This window comes from Lissotriton vulgaris, chromosome 2_1 (assembly GCF_964263255.1).
Source record: "Lissotriton vulgaris chromosome 2_1, aLisVul1.2, whole genome shotgun sequence".
NCBI lineage: Eukaryota > Metazoa > Chordata > Amphibia > Caudata > Salamandridae > Lissotriton > Lissotriton vulgaris.
In genome coordinates, this window is record NC_141687.1 from 1,771,571,124 (window position 1) to 1,771,584,917 (window position 13,794).

Genomic DNA, 13,794 nt, shown 5'->3' on the forward strand with positions numbered 1-13,794 from the left:
ATGTACCAACATCTTGAAGACAAATGTGGTGTGCCCACCTTTCTAGCTTGGAATTCTATACTGACATCCTTCCTTCCTTGTTTAGCCATTCTCATGACATATTAGAATGATATGTATGTCATAGTGGTTCAATGTAAGAACTTGTTTGGACTTGGGCTGAGCATCAGTTGATGCGGCTGGATGGGATCTTCTTATGGAAATAAACCTGTGGTATGTTGTTGTTTGAAGTTGACATGTGCGCACTCGCGCTCATGTCGACTTGGAATAACATTCGGATGGCATGATTAGTTTTGAATGTTGCTGCGTGTATTGTCCAGCTGAATAGCCGCTGAGTAGCCACGTGTGATGTATGTTTGAATGCGGGGCTGGAGATATATGCGTGGAGGGTGGAGGTTATTGGCATTCTTTGTTTGTACCTGACTTGTATTGGATGCAAATAAACGTCTCTACACCTACCTGCATTTTATCTTCATTTGTTCGAAAATTACTGGTTTGTGGAATATTTAACATTGGTGACAAGGAGGGAAGCATTGGATTTACTTCAAATATCCAATAATTTCATTTGAGGATGTGTTTTTGGCATTCGTGTATATAATTGGCTGTTGGGAGTATTTGCAAACCCTTTCCTGTGGAATATCCAATAATATTGGGAGTTGTAACGACCGTACGCTATTTGCCATCCAAGAATCTTCTATTGTGATTGGCTGTTATATACGGAAGCAACGCCTCTTCTCGAAGCCAACAACAAGACTGGGTAAACTCAATGTGTTTCGTCACGCTGTAAACACAACTTGTAAAACCCGGTTTTAGCGCGATCTGCTAAGGAACTTCCAGCTTCTGACGATGTCAGAGTCAGTTGTGATTATTCATCTGTGACTTGCACACATATTCTCTGCGTGTCACATTTTCTCATTTTGTTTATAATAATATCATCTGTGACACCCACACAGTTTACATTTTAAAGCATATATTAGCAAAACAAATTGCAAACAAACATGACAGGCATTCAACCTCCTCCATCATTTCTTAACTTACCAGGGGAACCCCAGATTAAATGGGATATATGGGAGGCAATGTTTCTTACTTATGTGGATGTTTTTGAAGGAGAGGAATGTGAACCATAGCTCTTAAAGAACATAAAAGTATCCCTCCTTTGAGTGGCACTTCTAATTTAAAAGTTAACCAAATTGCTTCAAAACAACTTTCAATTAGATATGGAAAAAATATATATATGGTCATGGAAAGATTAACATTTTATTCAAGGAAACAAAAAAGTGACAAATCCATTGACAATTATGTAGCTGCATTGAGAGCTTTAGCAGTCACCTGAGATTTTGAACACATCAACTTTGACTAAGTTTTAGGAGATCAGATCCTTATGCGTACTAACAACAAAAAAATACAACAAAGATTGTGGACTACTTCAGATATGTGCAGCTATTGAGATAGCGAAATCTATTGAACACTCAGAAAAGTTTGTAGAAGAAATCAGGTCATGCGGAAAACCTGATGTGCATATTGTTAACAAAAAATATGACAAACAAAAATATTTTGATAAACAGAAAAAGTTTATAAACCAAAGGAATGAAACCTATTATAGAACAGAAAAATGAAATAGATGTCAAAAGTCGGATCCAAGATGGAACTGTGTTTATTGTTTTAGATGCAGTAGCAACTACCACCTAGGGAACTCAAAGTCATGTCCTGACTTAGAGAAAGTGTGTGCCAGATGTAACAAGAAAGGACATTTTCCTAGAGTGTGTAGATCAGCTCCAAGGAGAGTCAATGTCATCCAAGAACATGAAGGTCTAAATGACTGTGACTATGATGTAAATACCATACTTTGTGTAACCAAAGAAATATGTACTACAAAATTTCCTTCATGTAATGTTAAGATTAATGGAATTTCTACTAGAGTTTTAGTGGATTTTTGTTCATGGTCTACCATCTTACCTCATACCTTAGTTAAGTCCAATTGGCTTGATATTGAACTTATACAACCTGACATTTCACCAAGTGGAAACACTGGGCACAAACTACAATTTAATGGGTATTTCATAGCATATTTGACCTTTCATGAACGTAGCACAAGAGGGAAAATATAGAGTTGGAGAATCACTACTAGGTTGGCCACATCAGGAGAAACAAGGCATAAAACTAGATCCTACTGCTGATCCACCTGTACTTTCTATTGAGACAATTCCCACAAATTCTGTTTCAACTAAGACTAATGATTTTTTCTTTGTCTCTGAGATCAAAGAAAAGTATTCTACATTGTTCAATGGTAAACTGGGTCAGTATAAAAGTTTTGAACATCGCATAAAAGTACATGCCAATGCATTACCTGTTCGGCACAGAGTTAGGAACGTCCCCTTATCTTACAGAAATAAGCTAAAAGATATGCTCAATGACTTGTGTAACAAAAAGATAATGAAACCTATAGAGTCATCCCCTTGGGTTTCACCAGTAGTGATTTCAGTCAAATCTGGGGGTGATCTTTGTTTGTACATAGACTTGTGCAGTTTAAACAATGCTATTTGTGTGGATTATCATACTCTTCCCAATTTGCATGAGATGGTTTCTACACTGGCTGATGCACAGGTATTTTTATGTTTGGATCTTGCAAATGCAAAACCACCAAGTCATTCTCCATGAGGAGTCAAGAGATTTGACTGCATTTATAATTCCAGAACAATATACAGTTTTTGCAGAATGCCTTTTGGCTTAGCTAGTACTGTAGCAGTATTTCAAAGGTTGATGAAGGAAACTTTGAATGGTCTTACTGGAGCGATAGCATTCTAAGATGACATTTTGGTTTTCGGTAAAGATGAGGAGGAACATGATAACAACTTGATGAAAGTACTGACTGCATTGTCAGACAAAGGTTTAACACTTCGTGCAGACAAATGCAAATTTAAAAAGAAATGGAAGTAGCATACCTAGGACATCGTATCAGTGGAAATGGAATCAAACCTAAAGCATCACATTTGGAGAATATCAGCAAAGTTCCTATTCTTGAGAACAAAGAACAACTAGTAGCCTTCTTAGGTTTAGTAGAATTCTATGTTAAATTAATTCCAAATTATGCAACTGTGATTAAACCGTTTAGGAATCTTCTAAAAAAGAATGCTAAATATATTTGGACTGATACTATGACTGCAACTTTTACCACTGTGGAGGATATGATTATCAGGGCTCCATGCCTTAAACCTTTTGTTATTGGTAAACACTGTATTATAATGGTGGGTGCAAGCAATTGTGGCTTAGGTGCTGTACTTATCCAAGAAGAATGGGGTAAGGAATGGATTGTGGCATATGCCTCAAAAATGTTGAGGGAATCTGAACGTCATTATTCGGTGATTGGAAGAGAGCTATTAGTTTGTGTTTGGGGCGCTGAGCATTTTAGACCATTCTTATGGGTACAAAATTCACCATCAAGTCTGATCACAAACCTCTAGTGCACATCTTATCACTTGGTGGCGGCCGTACACTATCCTCTAGACTCGCTAGACTTTAATCAAGGCTACAAAATTGTCAATATATATTAGAGTATGCACCTGGGAAATCCAATGTCCATGCTGATTGCATGTCAAGACTTCCTCTACCATGTAAAGATTCAGATAATATTGGAAAGGGGCGACCATTCGGTCCCCCCGAACGTATGGCGGAGTACCACGATCCCCCCGGGAAGCCATCTTGGGCGGGAGGCGAGTCTCGGCTGGTATGCCCGAAGCGGCGTAGCCGGGGCGCGCCTTTTCCCGCCCTAGAGTGGGCTGGCCTAGACACTGACGCGGCCGGGCCACGCCCTCGGGGCAGGCCGGGGCGGGTTTACGCCCGCCCTGAAGATGGATAAAAGGAGCAACAAGCCAAGGAAGCATCCTCTTGTTCCTGTGCTCTGAAGCTGCACCACCTCGCTGCACGTGAGCTCGAGACGGAACGAAGAGCCAATTTTGAGCGTTGTAATCTTTCTTGTTTGTTTTGCAGATACTCTGTCGGAGAATGCCTAAGAAGGCGGGAAAGCGAATGACTACCGACCAGATGCTGCGTGTTCTCATGAAAGAGGTGACCGACCTAAAGAAGCGAATGGCGGAGAAAGACGAGGAAGGGGGGCCGAAACGTCCTCTGTCAGGAGCAGCTCCAGGAGGAAAAGGCAAGAGGCCCAGAAGGGGAGCAGCTGGGGGAGACGTCCCAGTTCCCTGTACCCCACTCGAAGCACCCACACCGGTGCCGGAGGAAGGGAATCCGATTCCCGTGGTGGTCACCCCCGTGTCCGGGGAGGATATGCCGCCCGAGCTGGCAGCACAGTTAGCAGCGTGGTTGGGTAAAGGTAGCAAGGGCGCCACGGCTGACGACGCGCAGGTGTTGATGAAGCAGCTGCGGGAAACAAGGGAAGCGACGAAGGCACCATCGCCGGCTGCGGCAGTAGAGAAATCACCTGGGTCAGGTCCAGTCGCAGATACAGCTTCCGGTTCAGGTAAGCGGCCATTGCCGATTGCGAGGGATGAGTCGGCACCCTCTCGAAGGGAAAAGTTGGGTCAACATGTCCCTCTGGCTATCAAAGAGAAGATATGGGCAGGGGAGTATATAAACATCTTCTCGTTGCTTACCGATCATTATGAGATGGAGCATGTTAAGAGCCAGAAGGAGCTCATGCATCCGAGTGTTTGGCGCGCAAAGATGGCCGCCTTTAAAGTAAATGAAAACATTGGTAATTGGGGTAAAGCATGGGGGGTTTTTACATCCATCTTGGGTGAACGTAGGCCCGAATTGCTGCCCGAATTGCCGATTTATCAGTCACGGATCATGGGGTATTCAGTATCTCACGAGGGCAATCATTGGTTTTGTTACGATAATATTTTCAGAAAAGCGAAAGAGCATGATAAAAACTTAACTTGGGATTGTTATGATTCTGTGTCCTGGTCCAAAATGGAGGATTCTGGTATGTTGAAGGTGCCATTGTTAGGGAGTAACGTTGGTGAATCCACCCGCCAATATGCGGGGACGCCCTTTCGATCAGGTACGAGTAACGACAATCACTCGAGGCCTAGTGGCAACGCAGGTAAAAGGGGGGTTTGTTGGAACTTTAACAGGGGGAAATGTACTAGGCCCCAGGGGTCATGCAAATTTAGGCACGAATGTGGGGGGTGTGGGCAATCATCCCATCCTGAGTCCATGTGCAGAGCCAAGACGGGTGATAACGGGGGTAGAGGAGGCGCCAAACAGGTCTGACATAGTCCGAGGGGCGCCTTTACCTACTCCGATTGATACCATGGCAATGATTCCCTGGCTCAGCGAATACCCGGATCACGCTTCCGCTGGGGTGTTGCGGAACGGATTTTCATATGGTTTCCGCATCCCAGTGGGGGAGTTTCAGGGTGTGGCAAACTGTAAAAACCAGATATCGGTCTTACAGCATACGACCGTGGTACAGGAAAAGATCGGGAAGGAGGTGGCTCGAGGTCGAGTCGCCGGTCCATTTAATGTGCCACCAGTGGCTAACTTTGTTTGTTCCCCTTTAGGGGTGGTCCCCAAGAAGGACCCGGGTGAGTTTCGGCTGATACATAATTTATCAGCCCCACGTGGTCTTTCCGTAAACGATGCGATAGACCCGGAAGTGTGTTCGGTGCGGTACGCATCCTTCGATGAGGCCGTAGCCATATTGAATCGCCTGGGGCCCGGTGCGCTGATGGCAAAATCTGATATCGAGTCAGCGTTCCGGTTGCTCCCGGTACATCCAGACGATCAGCGTCTCCTTGGTTTCATGTTTCAGGGTCACTATTACATGGATAGGTGTATGCCGATGGGGTGCTCTATATCGTGTGCCTATTTCGAAAAGTTCAGTTGCTTCCTGCAATGGGTCTTCACAAAGAAGACGGGGTTTCAACATGTTATGCATTATCTCGATGACTTTTTGTTTCTGGGGGCAGCCGGGGACCCGGAATGTGGACAGGCTTTGACTGCATTTTGTGCCTTGATGAATCAGTTTGGCGTGCCATTGGCACCAGGTAAGACTGTGGGTCCCTCGACTTGCCTCGAGTTTCTGGGGATCGAGCTCGATTCCGAAGAAGGTTGTTTTCGTTTACCAGGTGACAAAGTGTTAAGATTCAGGGCATCCCTGCAAATGTGTATAAGTGAGTCTAAGGTTAAGCTACATCAATTACAGCAATTGGTGGGACAGTTGAATTTTGCCCTAAGAGTTATACCGATGGCCCGCCCCTTTTCTCGCTCGATCGCTCAAGCCATGGTCGGCCTGAAGGAGGGTCATCATCGCACAAGGCTCTCGGCAGAGGTTCGCCAGGACATGCGCATTTGGTTGGCATTTCTGGCGGATTTCAATGGTCGAATTGTCTGGAACAAACCGGCCGTGTCCTCTGAGGAGCTGGGGCTGTGGACAGATTCGGCGGGGAGCATTGGTTTTGGTGCCATATTCGGCACTCAGTGGTCGGCACAAAAATGGCCGTCATGGTGGCATGATAGTGGTCTGACAAGTAACATTGCTTTCCTAGAACTTTTTCCCATTCTGGTGGCCCTGAGAACGTGGCCCGAGGGGTTCAGAGATCACTCTGTGGTATTTTGGTCTGATAACATGACCGTTGTTGAGTGTATCAATAGCCAGGCAGCAAGGTGCAAATGGATTCTGAGATTGCTCAAGGAAATTGTGTTATTGTGTATGCAATTGAATGTGCTATTTAAGGCAAGACATGTCCCGGGGGTGATGAACCAGGCGGCTGATGCGCTTTCTCGTTTTCGTATGCAGGCCTTCTGGGGTTTTCTGCCCACAGCGGACCCGGTGGCAGCACCCTTTCCCGAAGCTCTCTGGTCTCTCGGTGCCCCGAACTACAGAACCTCGTGGGAGAGAGTTTAGCACCCAGGACGGGGAAGGCATATGAAGTGGCGTTCCGTTCCTATTGGGCCTTTTTGGGGGCGGCTAGAGGGGAGCTTTGGGGCCAGGAGGAGTTGGTAGTGAAATTCCTGCTGTCTTTACGTCAGGCAGGCAAATCAGTGGCTACGGCCCAGAGGCATCGGGCCGCCATTTCCTTTGTGGCTAGGGCTCATGGGATCCAGGACCCGACAGCGTCTTTCGTTGTGCAAAAAGCGCTACGTGGGTGGCAACGCCTTGAGGGTCGCAGAGTAGATGAAAGGCGCCCGATAGGTTTGGATAGGTTGGCCCTCTTATTATCTAGACTCCCTGCAACATGTTCATCCCAGTATGAAACAGTGTTATTCCGAGCCGCTTTTACGCTGGCATTCCATGGGGCTATGCGGGTAAGCGAACTAGTGGCGAGGAACAAGCAGGACGTGATGGGGGGACTGTGCCAAGAGCACGTTCAGATCAGAGGGGAGACAATGACTGTCTCGTTCGTCAGGTCCAAGACCGATCAGGGTGCGATGGGTGATTCCGTAATCATACAAAGAATCCCCGGGTCCTCCATGTGCCCGGTGAGTTGTGTAGAGGAATATTTAGCACAAAGGGTGGCATCATGGGGGGGGACCTTGTTGAGACACGCTGACGCCACCCCACTGACGAGGTTTCAGTTTCAGCGGGTGCTTGCGATGTCGATTACTGCTGCGGGCTTGAACCCGGGCGAGTTTGGGACCCATTCCTTTCGGATAGGGGCTGCTACAGAGGCTACAGCCAGGGGTCTGAATGTCGAACAAGTGAAACGTGTGGGGCGTTGGTCCTCCAATTGTTATAAGAGGTATGTGCGGTTGCACATGTTGTGAAGCTGTAATGATGTACTCACGCTTCTTGTTTTTGTTTGGTTTCAGTTGCGCAAGCCTACGAGGCGGGGCGGACTATGCAGTCGACCCAACACCGGGCCAGCGGTCAGACTTCACCGGCTGTGAAAAAGGAGGTGTGGGTCGTGGGCCACTCATACGTGAGGCGTGCCGCGGACGTATTCAAAGCAGGTGACATGATTCACGTGGCTGGGGAATACGGGTACAGTGTGTCCTTCTACGGAAAGGGCGGACTCTGTATTGACCAGTTTCAATCATTTTTTGAGGGTTTGCTAGGGCGGACGAGGTCACCGCCGTCTATAGTCATAGTACATCTTGGGGGCAATGATTTGGTCACCACTGGTAGACGACTTCTTCTTGAGGCGATGCTTTCCACTGTAAGTTGGTTGGCAAGGAGAGTTCCAGGGTGCACGATTGCATGGTCACATATGATCCCACGAAAAGTATGGCGGGGGGCTATTTCTGTTTCTGCTCTGAATCATTCAGTAAGAAAAATTAATAACAAAGTGAGTAGATTGTTCCGTTCCAATACACTGCATTCTATTTCGCATGGTTGTATTACTGGTGACAGTATGTATTTGGGGGATGGTGTTCATTTGTCCCGGGTGGGGAACGAGTTACTCATAGGAGACTGTATAGCTTGGCTAAAGACTTTAAGACATGACCTTTAGGTAGGAGTGTTGTGGGGGGTCCGGATAGCCGGTCAACTATCCGGCCTGTGGCGGTAAGGTCATGATCGGTGAGCACTAATTGGAAGATCCCTATGAGTGGGCGTCACCCATTACGGATGGGAGCGCTCGAGGGAGGTGGCCATTGGCCCCTCAACGGGGAAGGCGGTCCCTTCTAAGGATGGGCCGCCGAAAGGAAAGGAAAGGCGGTCAAGGCCCCTTCCTGGGTAGGAGGGGCTACAGCCCCCTCCTGGAGAATTTCCCGGGGCCAGGACATCTGCGACGGCAGATGTGGTAAGTTGTGTGGGGTTTGGGGGGGTCTACGCTACCTTCTAGATTCCTCACACGAGTGGCGTCGAGTTTATTGGGGCCCCCGTCAAGTCAAGGGAAATTGGTAGTTGCACTCGAGGTACACCTCTGTGTGGTCGCCCCTCACAAGTGAGGGGGATATTTCTGGTTAGGGATCTTGACACCGGTTACGACCTTGCCGTTGGCCCTTAAACGTTAGGATGTACAATTTCAAAATTTCAAGTTAGATGTTTTGTAGGATGTTAGTTCGGCTAGGAGAACCTTTGTATTAGAGAATATGTTAAGGTTAGCCAAACATCGCAATGTGGTAATGAAATTGTACATAATATGAAACTGTTATTTTAATGTTTTAATTTTGTTTCATATTTTAATAAATACGGCCGGGAGGGTCACTCCCTCCCGTCTTCCAAAAGTTCAGAACTGTTTCCGGTTTCCCATCCTTGGGGATTGTGTTGAGAGGGGGTGGCGGGTATCTCAGCCATATGGAAAGGGGCGACCATTCGGTCCCCCCGAACGTATGGCGGAGTACCACGATCCCCCCGGGAAGCCATCTTGGGCGGGAGGCGAGTCTCGGCTGGTATGCCCGAAGCGGCGTAGCCGGGGCGCGCCTTTTCCCGCCCTGGAGTGGGCTGGCCTAGACACTGACGCGGCCGGGCCACGCCCTCGGGGCAGGCCGGGGCGGGTTTACGCCCGCCCTGAAGACGGATAAAAGGAGCAACAAGCCAAGGAAGCATCCTCTTGTTCCTGTGCTCTGAAGCTGCACCACCTCGCTGCACGTGAGCTCGAGACGGAACGAAGAGCCAATTTTGACCCACCCACCAGCCCCTGAGGACAGCAAGTGGTTTTTGAATAAAGTTTGATGTGGTAACTCTTTTTGTTTGCAGGTCCGGATTATTATCGTGATAACTTTGAATCTGCAATAAAGAAATGGTCAATTTGTGGTATGTTTTGCAAATAAAGTAATCCTGCTCTAGTGTTGATCAGTAGCATGTTTTTAATAAAGTTGTTGCTTTTAACTGTCTTTTAAGTAATTTAGTCATTTAGTTTAGAACTGTCGTATTTATTTTGGTCGGGCGGTAAGGTCATGATCGGTGAGCACTAATTGGAAGATCCCTATGAGTGGGCGTCACCCATTACGGATGGGAGCGCTCGAGGGAGGTGGCCATTGGCCCCTCAACGGGGAAGGCGGTCCCTTCTAAGGATGGGCCGCCGAAAGGAAAGGAAAGGCGGTCAAGGCCCCTTCCTGGGTAGGAGGGGCTACAGCCCCCTCCTGGAGAATTTCCCGGGGCCAGGACATCTGCGACGGCAGATCTGGTAAGTTGTGTGGGGTTTGGGGGGGGGTCTACGCTACCTTCTAGATTCCTCACACGAGTCCTCGGACGACCTTTAAGTGGCGTCGAGTTTATTGGGGCCCCCGTCAAGTCAAGGGAAATTGGTAGTTGCACTCGAGGTACACCTCTGTGCGGTCGCCCCTCACAAGTGAGGGGGATATTTCTGGTTAGGGATCTTGACACCGGTTACGACCTTGCCATTGGCCCTTAAACGTTAGGATGTACAATTTCAAAATTTCAAGTTAGATGTTTTGTAGGATGTTAGTTCGGCTAGGAGAACCTTTGTATTAGAGAATATGTTAAGGTTAGCCAAACATCGCAATGTGGTAATGAAATTGTACATAATATGAAACTGTTATTTTAATGTTTTAATTTTGTTTCATATTTTAATAAATACGGCCGGGAGGGTCACTCCCTCCCGTCTTCCAAAAGTTCAGAACTGTTTCCGGTTTCCCATCCTTGGGGATTGTGTTGAGAGGGGGTGGCGGGTATCTCAGCCATATGACACTGATGAATGTGAAGTAGCACATGTGGTATGTGACGTGAATTTGGTGTTTGGCAAGAATTCTGTGGTGCATGAGCATATGTGGAATGAGGAAATGGATAAAGATCAAGTACTCAAAGAGAAAGAATTTATAGAGAGCTTAAACAGTTATCATAAAATTAAAGATGAATTGACCATAGAGAATGGAATTATTTTAAGGGGAGATAAATTCATTCCGCCTTTTGGTCTCAGGAAAATGTTTGTTGATTTTGCCCATGAAGGGCATTTTGGCATTTCAATTACTAGGAGACGTTTAAAAGACAATTTTTGGTGGCCGGGATTGTCTCATATGTTGAGCACCAAGTGCGACTTTGCAAATTATGTACTAATAGTGATAAGTCGGCTGAAGCCTTGTCTTCTTCTCCGCAACCAGTAGACTTACCTGCCTCACCATGGAACAAACTTGGAAGTGATATTATTGGCCCATTTAGTATATTACTGCAGCAATATTCGTTTGGCATTGTACTTATGGACTATTTTTCAAAATGGCCAGAGACTAATATGGTTAGGTTGGTTACCTCTGAAAGTATTATACAGTTTTTGGTGAAATCTTTTGTAGAGAGGGGATTCCCCAAGAGATTGTTACAGAAAATGGACTGCAATTGATTAGCAGACAAATGGGGAATCACTTAACAAGATGTGGTATAACTCACAGAAGAATTGCAGTGTTTCATCCAGAGGCCAATGGCCAAATTGAGAGATTCAATAGGGTTGTTAAAGAAGCAATTCAGCTAGATGTTAAAGGTGGACTGTGTTGGAACAAGGCTCTTAATCTATGTTGCTCTCTTATAGAACAACTCCTAATGCTGTGACCCTACTGTCTCCTTTTGAGTTACTTAGGGGGCGTAAACCTGGTACAAAATTAGTGCCATGGTGGTTGAAGAATAAGGACAAAACACATACTGAATTAGCTGAGATTAATTTGAAAGAAAATCATAGGAAAGTTGATGCGTATAAAATAAAAATGAAGAATGATTATTGAAGAATAGGATTGTGAGGGATATTTCCGTTCGGGTTGGAGATTTAGTACGTTTGAAGAAGGGTACTTTTGTACATAAAGGGTTATCAAGATGGTCTGATCCGGTGGAAGTTGTTGAAGTATTCAGAAATGCAGTACGAGTGAAAGATGGGAGTGTTCGGAACTTCAGTGGAGTATCTAAGTTTAAAGGCAAGAAAGAATCTTATGATGATAATTCCTCAAATGCATTTTTGGATGTCACACGTGTAGACAAGAACACTTCAAACATCACTACATCTTCAGACGAACCTTGTGCTTCTGCCTCTGCATATTCATCGTTTGATGAATCAAGTTACCTATCAAATTTAAGGATTTTGTACTTACTTTAAAAAAAAAGGAGGGAGGCGTGTGGTATGTTTTTGTTTGAAGTTGACATGAGCGCACTCACGCGCATGTCAACTTGGAATAACATTCCCGTGGCATGATTAGGTTTGAATGTTGCCGAGCATGTTGTCCAGCTGAATAGCCGTCGAGTAGCCGCGTGTGATGTATGTGTTTGAATGCGGGGCTAGAGATGTATGCGTGGAGGGTGGCGGTTATTGGCATTCTTTGTTTGTACCTGACTTGGAATCGGATGCAAATAAACGTCTCCACACCTACCTGCATTTTATCTTCGTTTGTTCGACAATTACTGGATTGTGGAATATTTAACAAAACCTACAACTAACAGCCTTCCTGTGTCCAGCCTTCCTGTGTCCAGACTTTTACTTCAGGAATGCTTCACTGGCGTCGGTAGGATATCCTAAGAAGATCTCAACACAAGAATCCAGTGAGAGATAATCTTTATAACTTATGACCTTCTTCGCGCAATGGGAAAGCGCTGATCCTTATTACATTTAGTGGTGGCACACCTACTGAATCTGCCCCACTTTATGACTTTTACTGGTTTCAAGGCTCCGTTAAAGTTCAGAGTAATAGGACCCATATATAAGCCAGATATCTGGGATTGGGACATATGACGCATACTCGCCCCTTTTCAATTGCTGTTGCGGTTGGGAGGTGCTGTTGCCGATGCGTGCTCATCCCTTGGTAACTCTTCATTAGGAAGTATCAGCGTGTGCTCAAAATCAACTCTATAAGTGAATATTACAGCGCATGCTTCCCAGTGAGTCTTGTTTCCTCACTCAATGACTGCGTGCTTCATTATCATCTGCGCGAACGTAACACTTACCTTGCATGAGAGTTCTTTCTCCTTCAGACTCCAAACATCGTCTTTGTTCTCTGCGTTTCCCAGCCTCCAACATCACTCTGTCTACGTCTTACGCTCCCCTACACACCACGTAAGCGTGCGCGACGGCCATCTTAGGAGGATTGCTTCGTCTATGTCAGCATTGCCAAGAAACGGAGGAAGATGCTCTGCGTGTTATTTCAGTGACACGCACACTGTGTCATGAACTTATACTGATTTATGCAGTGTTTTATCTATGATTTGTGCTGCGTATCTCCGACACATGCATTCATAGATTTCAATGTTCATGAATTTGGTAGTCTTGCTGCGTGTCACATTCTTCAGTGATACGCACACATTTTAACGTTAATGATTGTTACAAGATTTGTTGCGTGCCACATCCTCCTGTGATACACACACTGCTTCTCTCTGAAGTCATAATATGTGTGATATAAGAAGTATACACTTATTTCTTGTTATTGCTTGCAGTTTTGTGCTTTATTATGGTGTACTGCAACTTGCAAAGTATTTATCAATTATTTATTATTTAGCTAGCATTTACTGTGCTTGATAGCGAGAGTGTTCAAAAGACTGTAACATGCAAAACATTACGGTAGCACTTTTTTTCCTGTCCAGTCCTGGAGTTCCTCCCATACAATGGAAAAAATGGACGGTGGTGTTTGAGAGGTATGCCAGGGTTTGTGGGCCTTCTGTTAGTGCAGAGAGGAAATCCTCTTTATTACTTCATTGTTTGGGATCAGAAGATCAAGATGTTTTCGATCATCTTCCTGATCTGTCTCTTGCAGAACTAGAGAGTCAAATGATTATGAGACCTGTATTAAGAAACTTGATAAACATTATTTGCCTAAGGTTAGTACTATCTTGTAAAGATACCAATTTGCAAAGAGAACGCAAAGAGATGAAGAAACTGTGGAAGGGCAGGTGACTGATTTGAGAAAACTCTCTTCTTCTTGCAAGTTTGAGAATGTAACTGATGAACGCATTCGTGTTCAGTT

The 13,794-nt window shown here is 45.5% G+C and overlaps 1 protein-coding gene across 1 annotated transcript in view; it reads right to left on the reverse strand.

Annotated features, from left to right (window-relative positions):
- The window catches only part of LOC147733265 (sperm-specific sodium:proton exchanger-like), a 4,638,748-nt gene that overhangs the window by 2,360,832 nt on the left and 2,264,122 nt on the right, over positions 1–13,794 (reverse strand). The gene's annotated exons all lie outside the window — the stretch shown is intronic.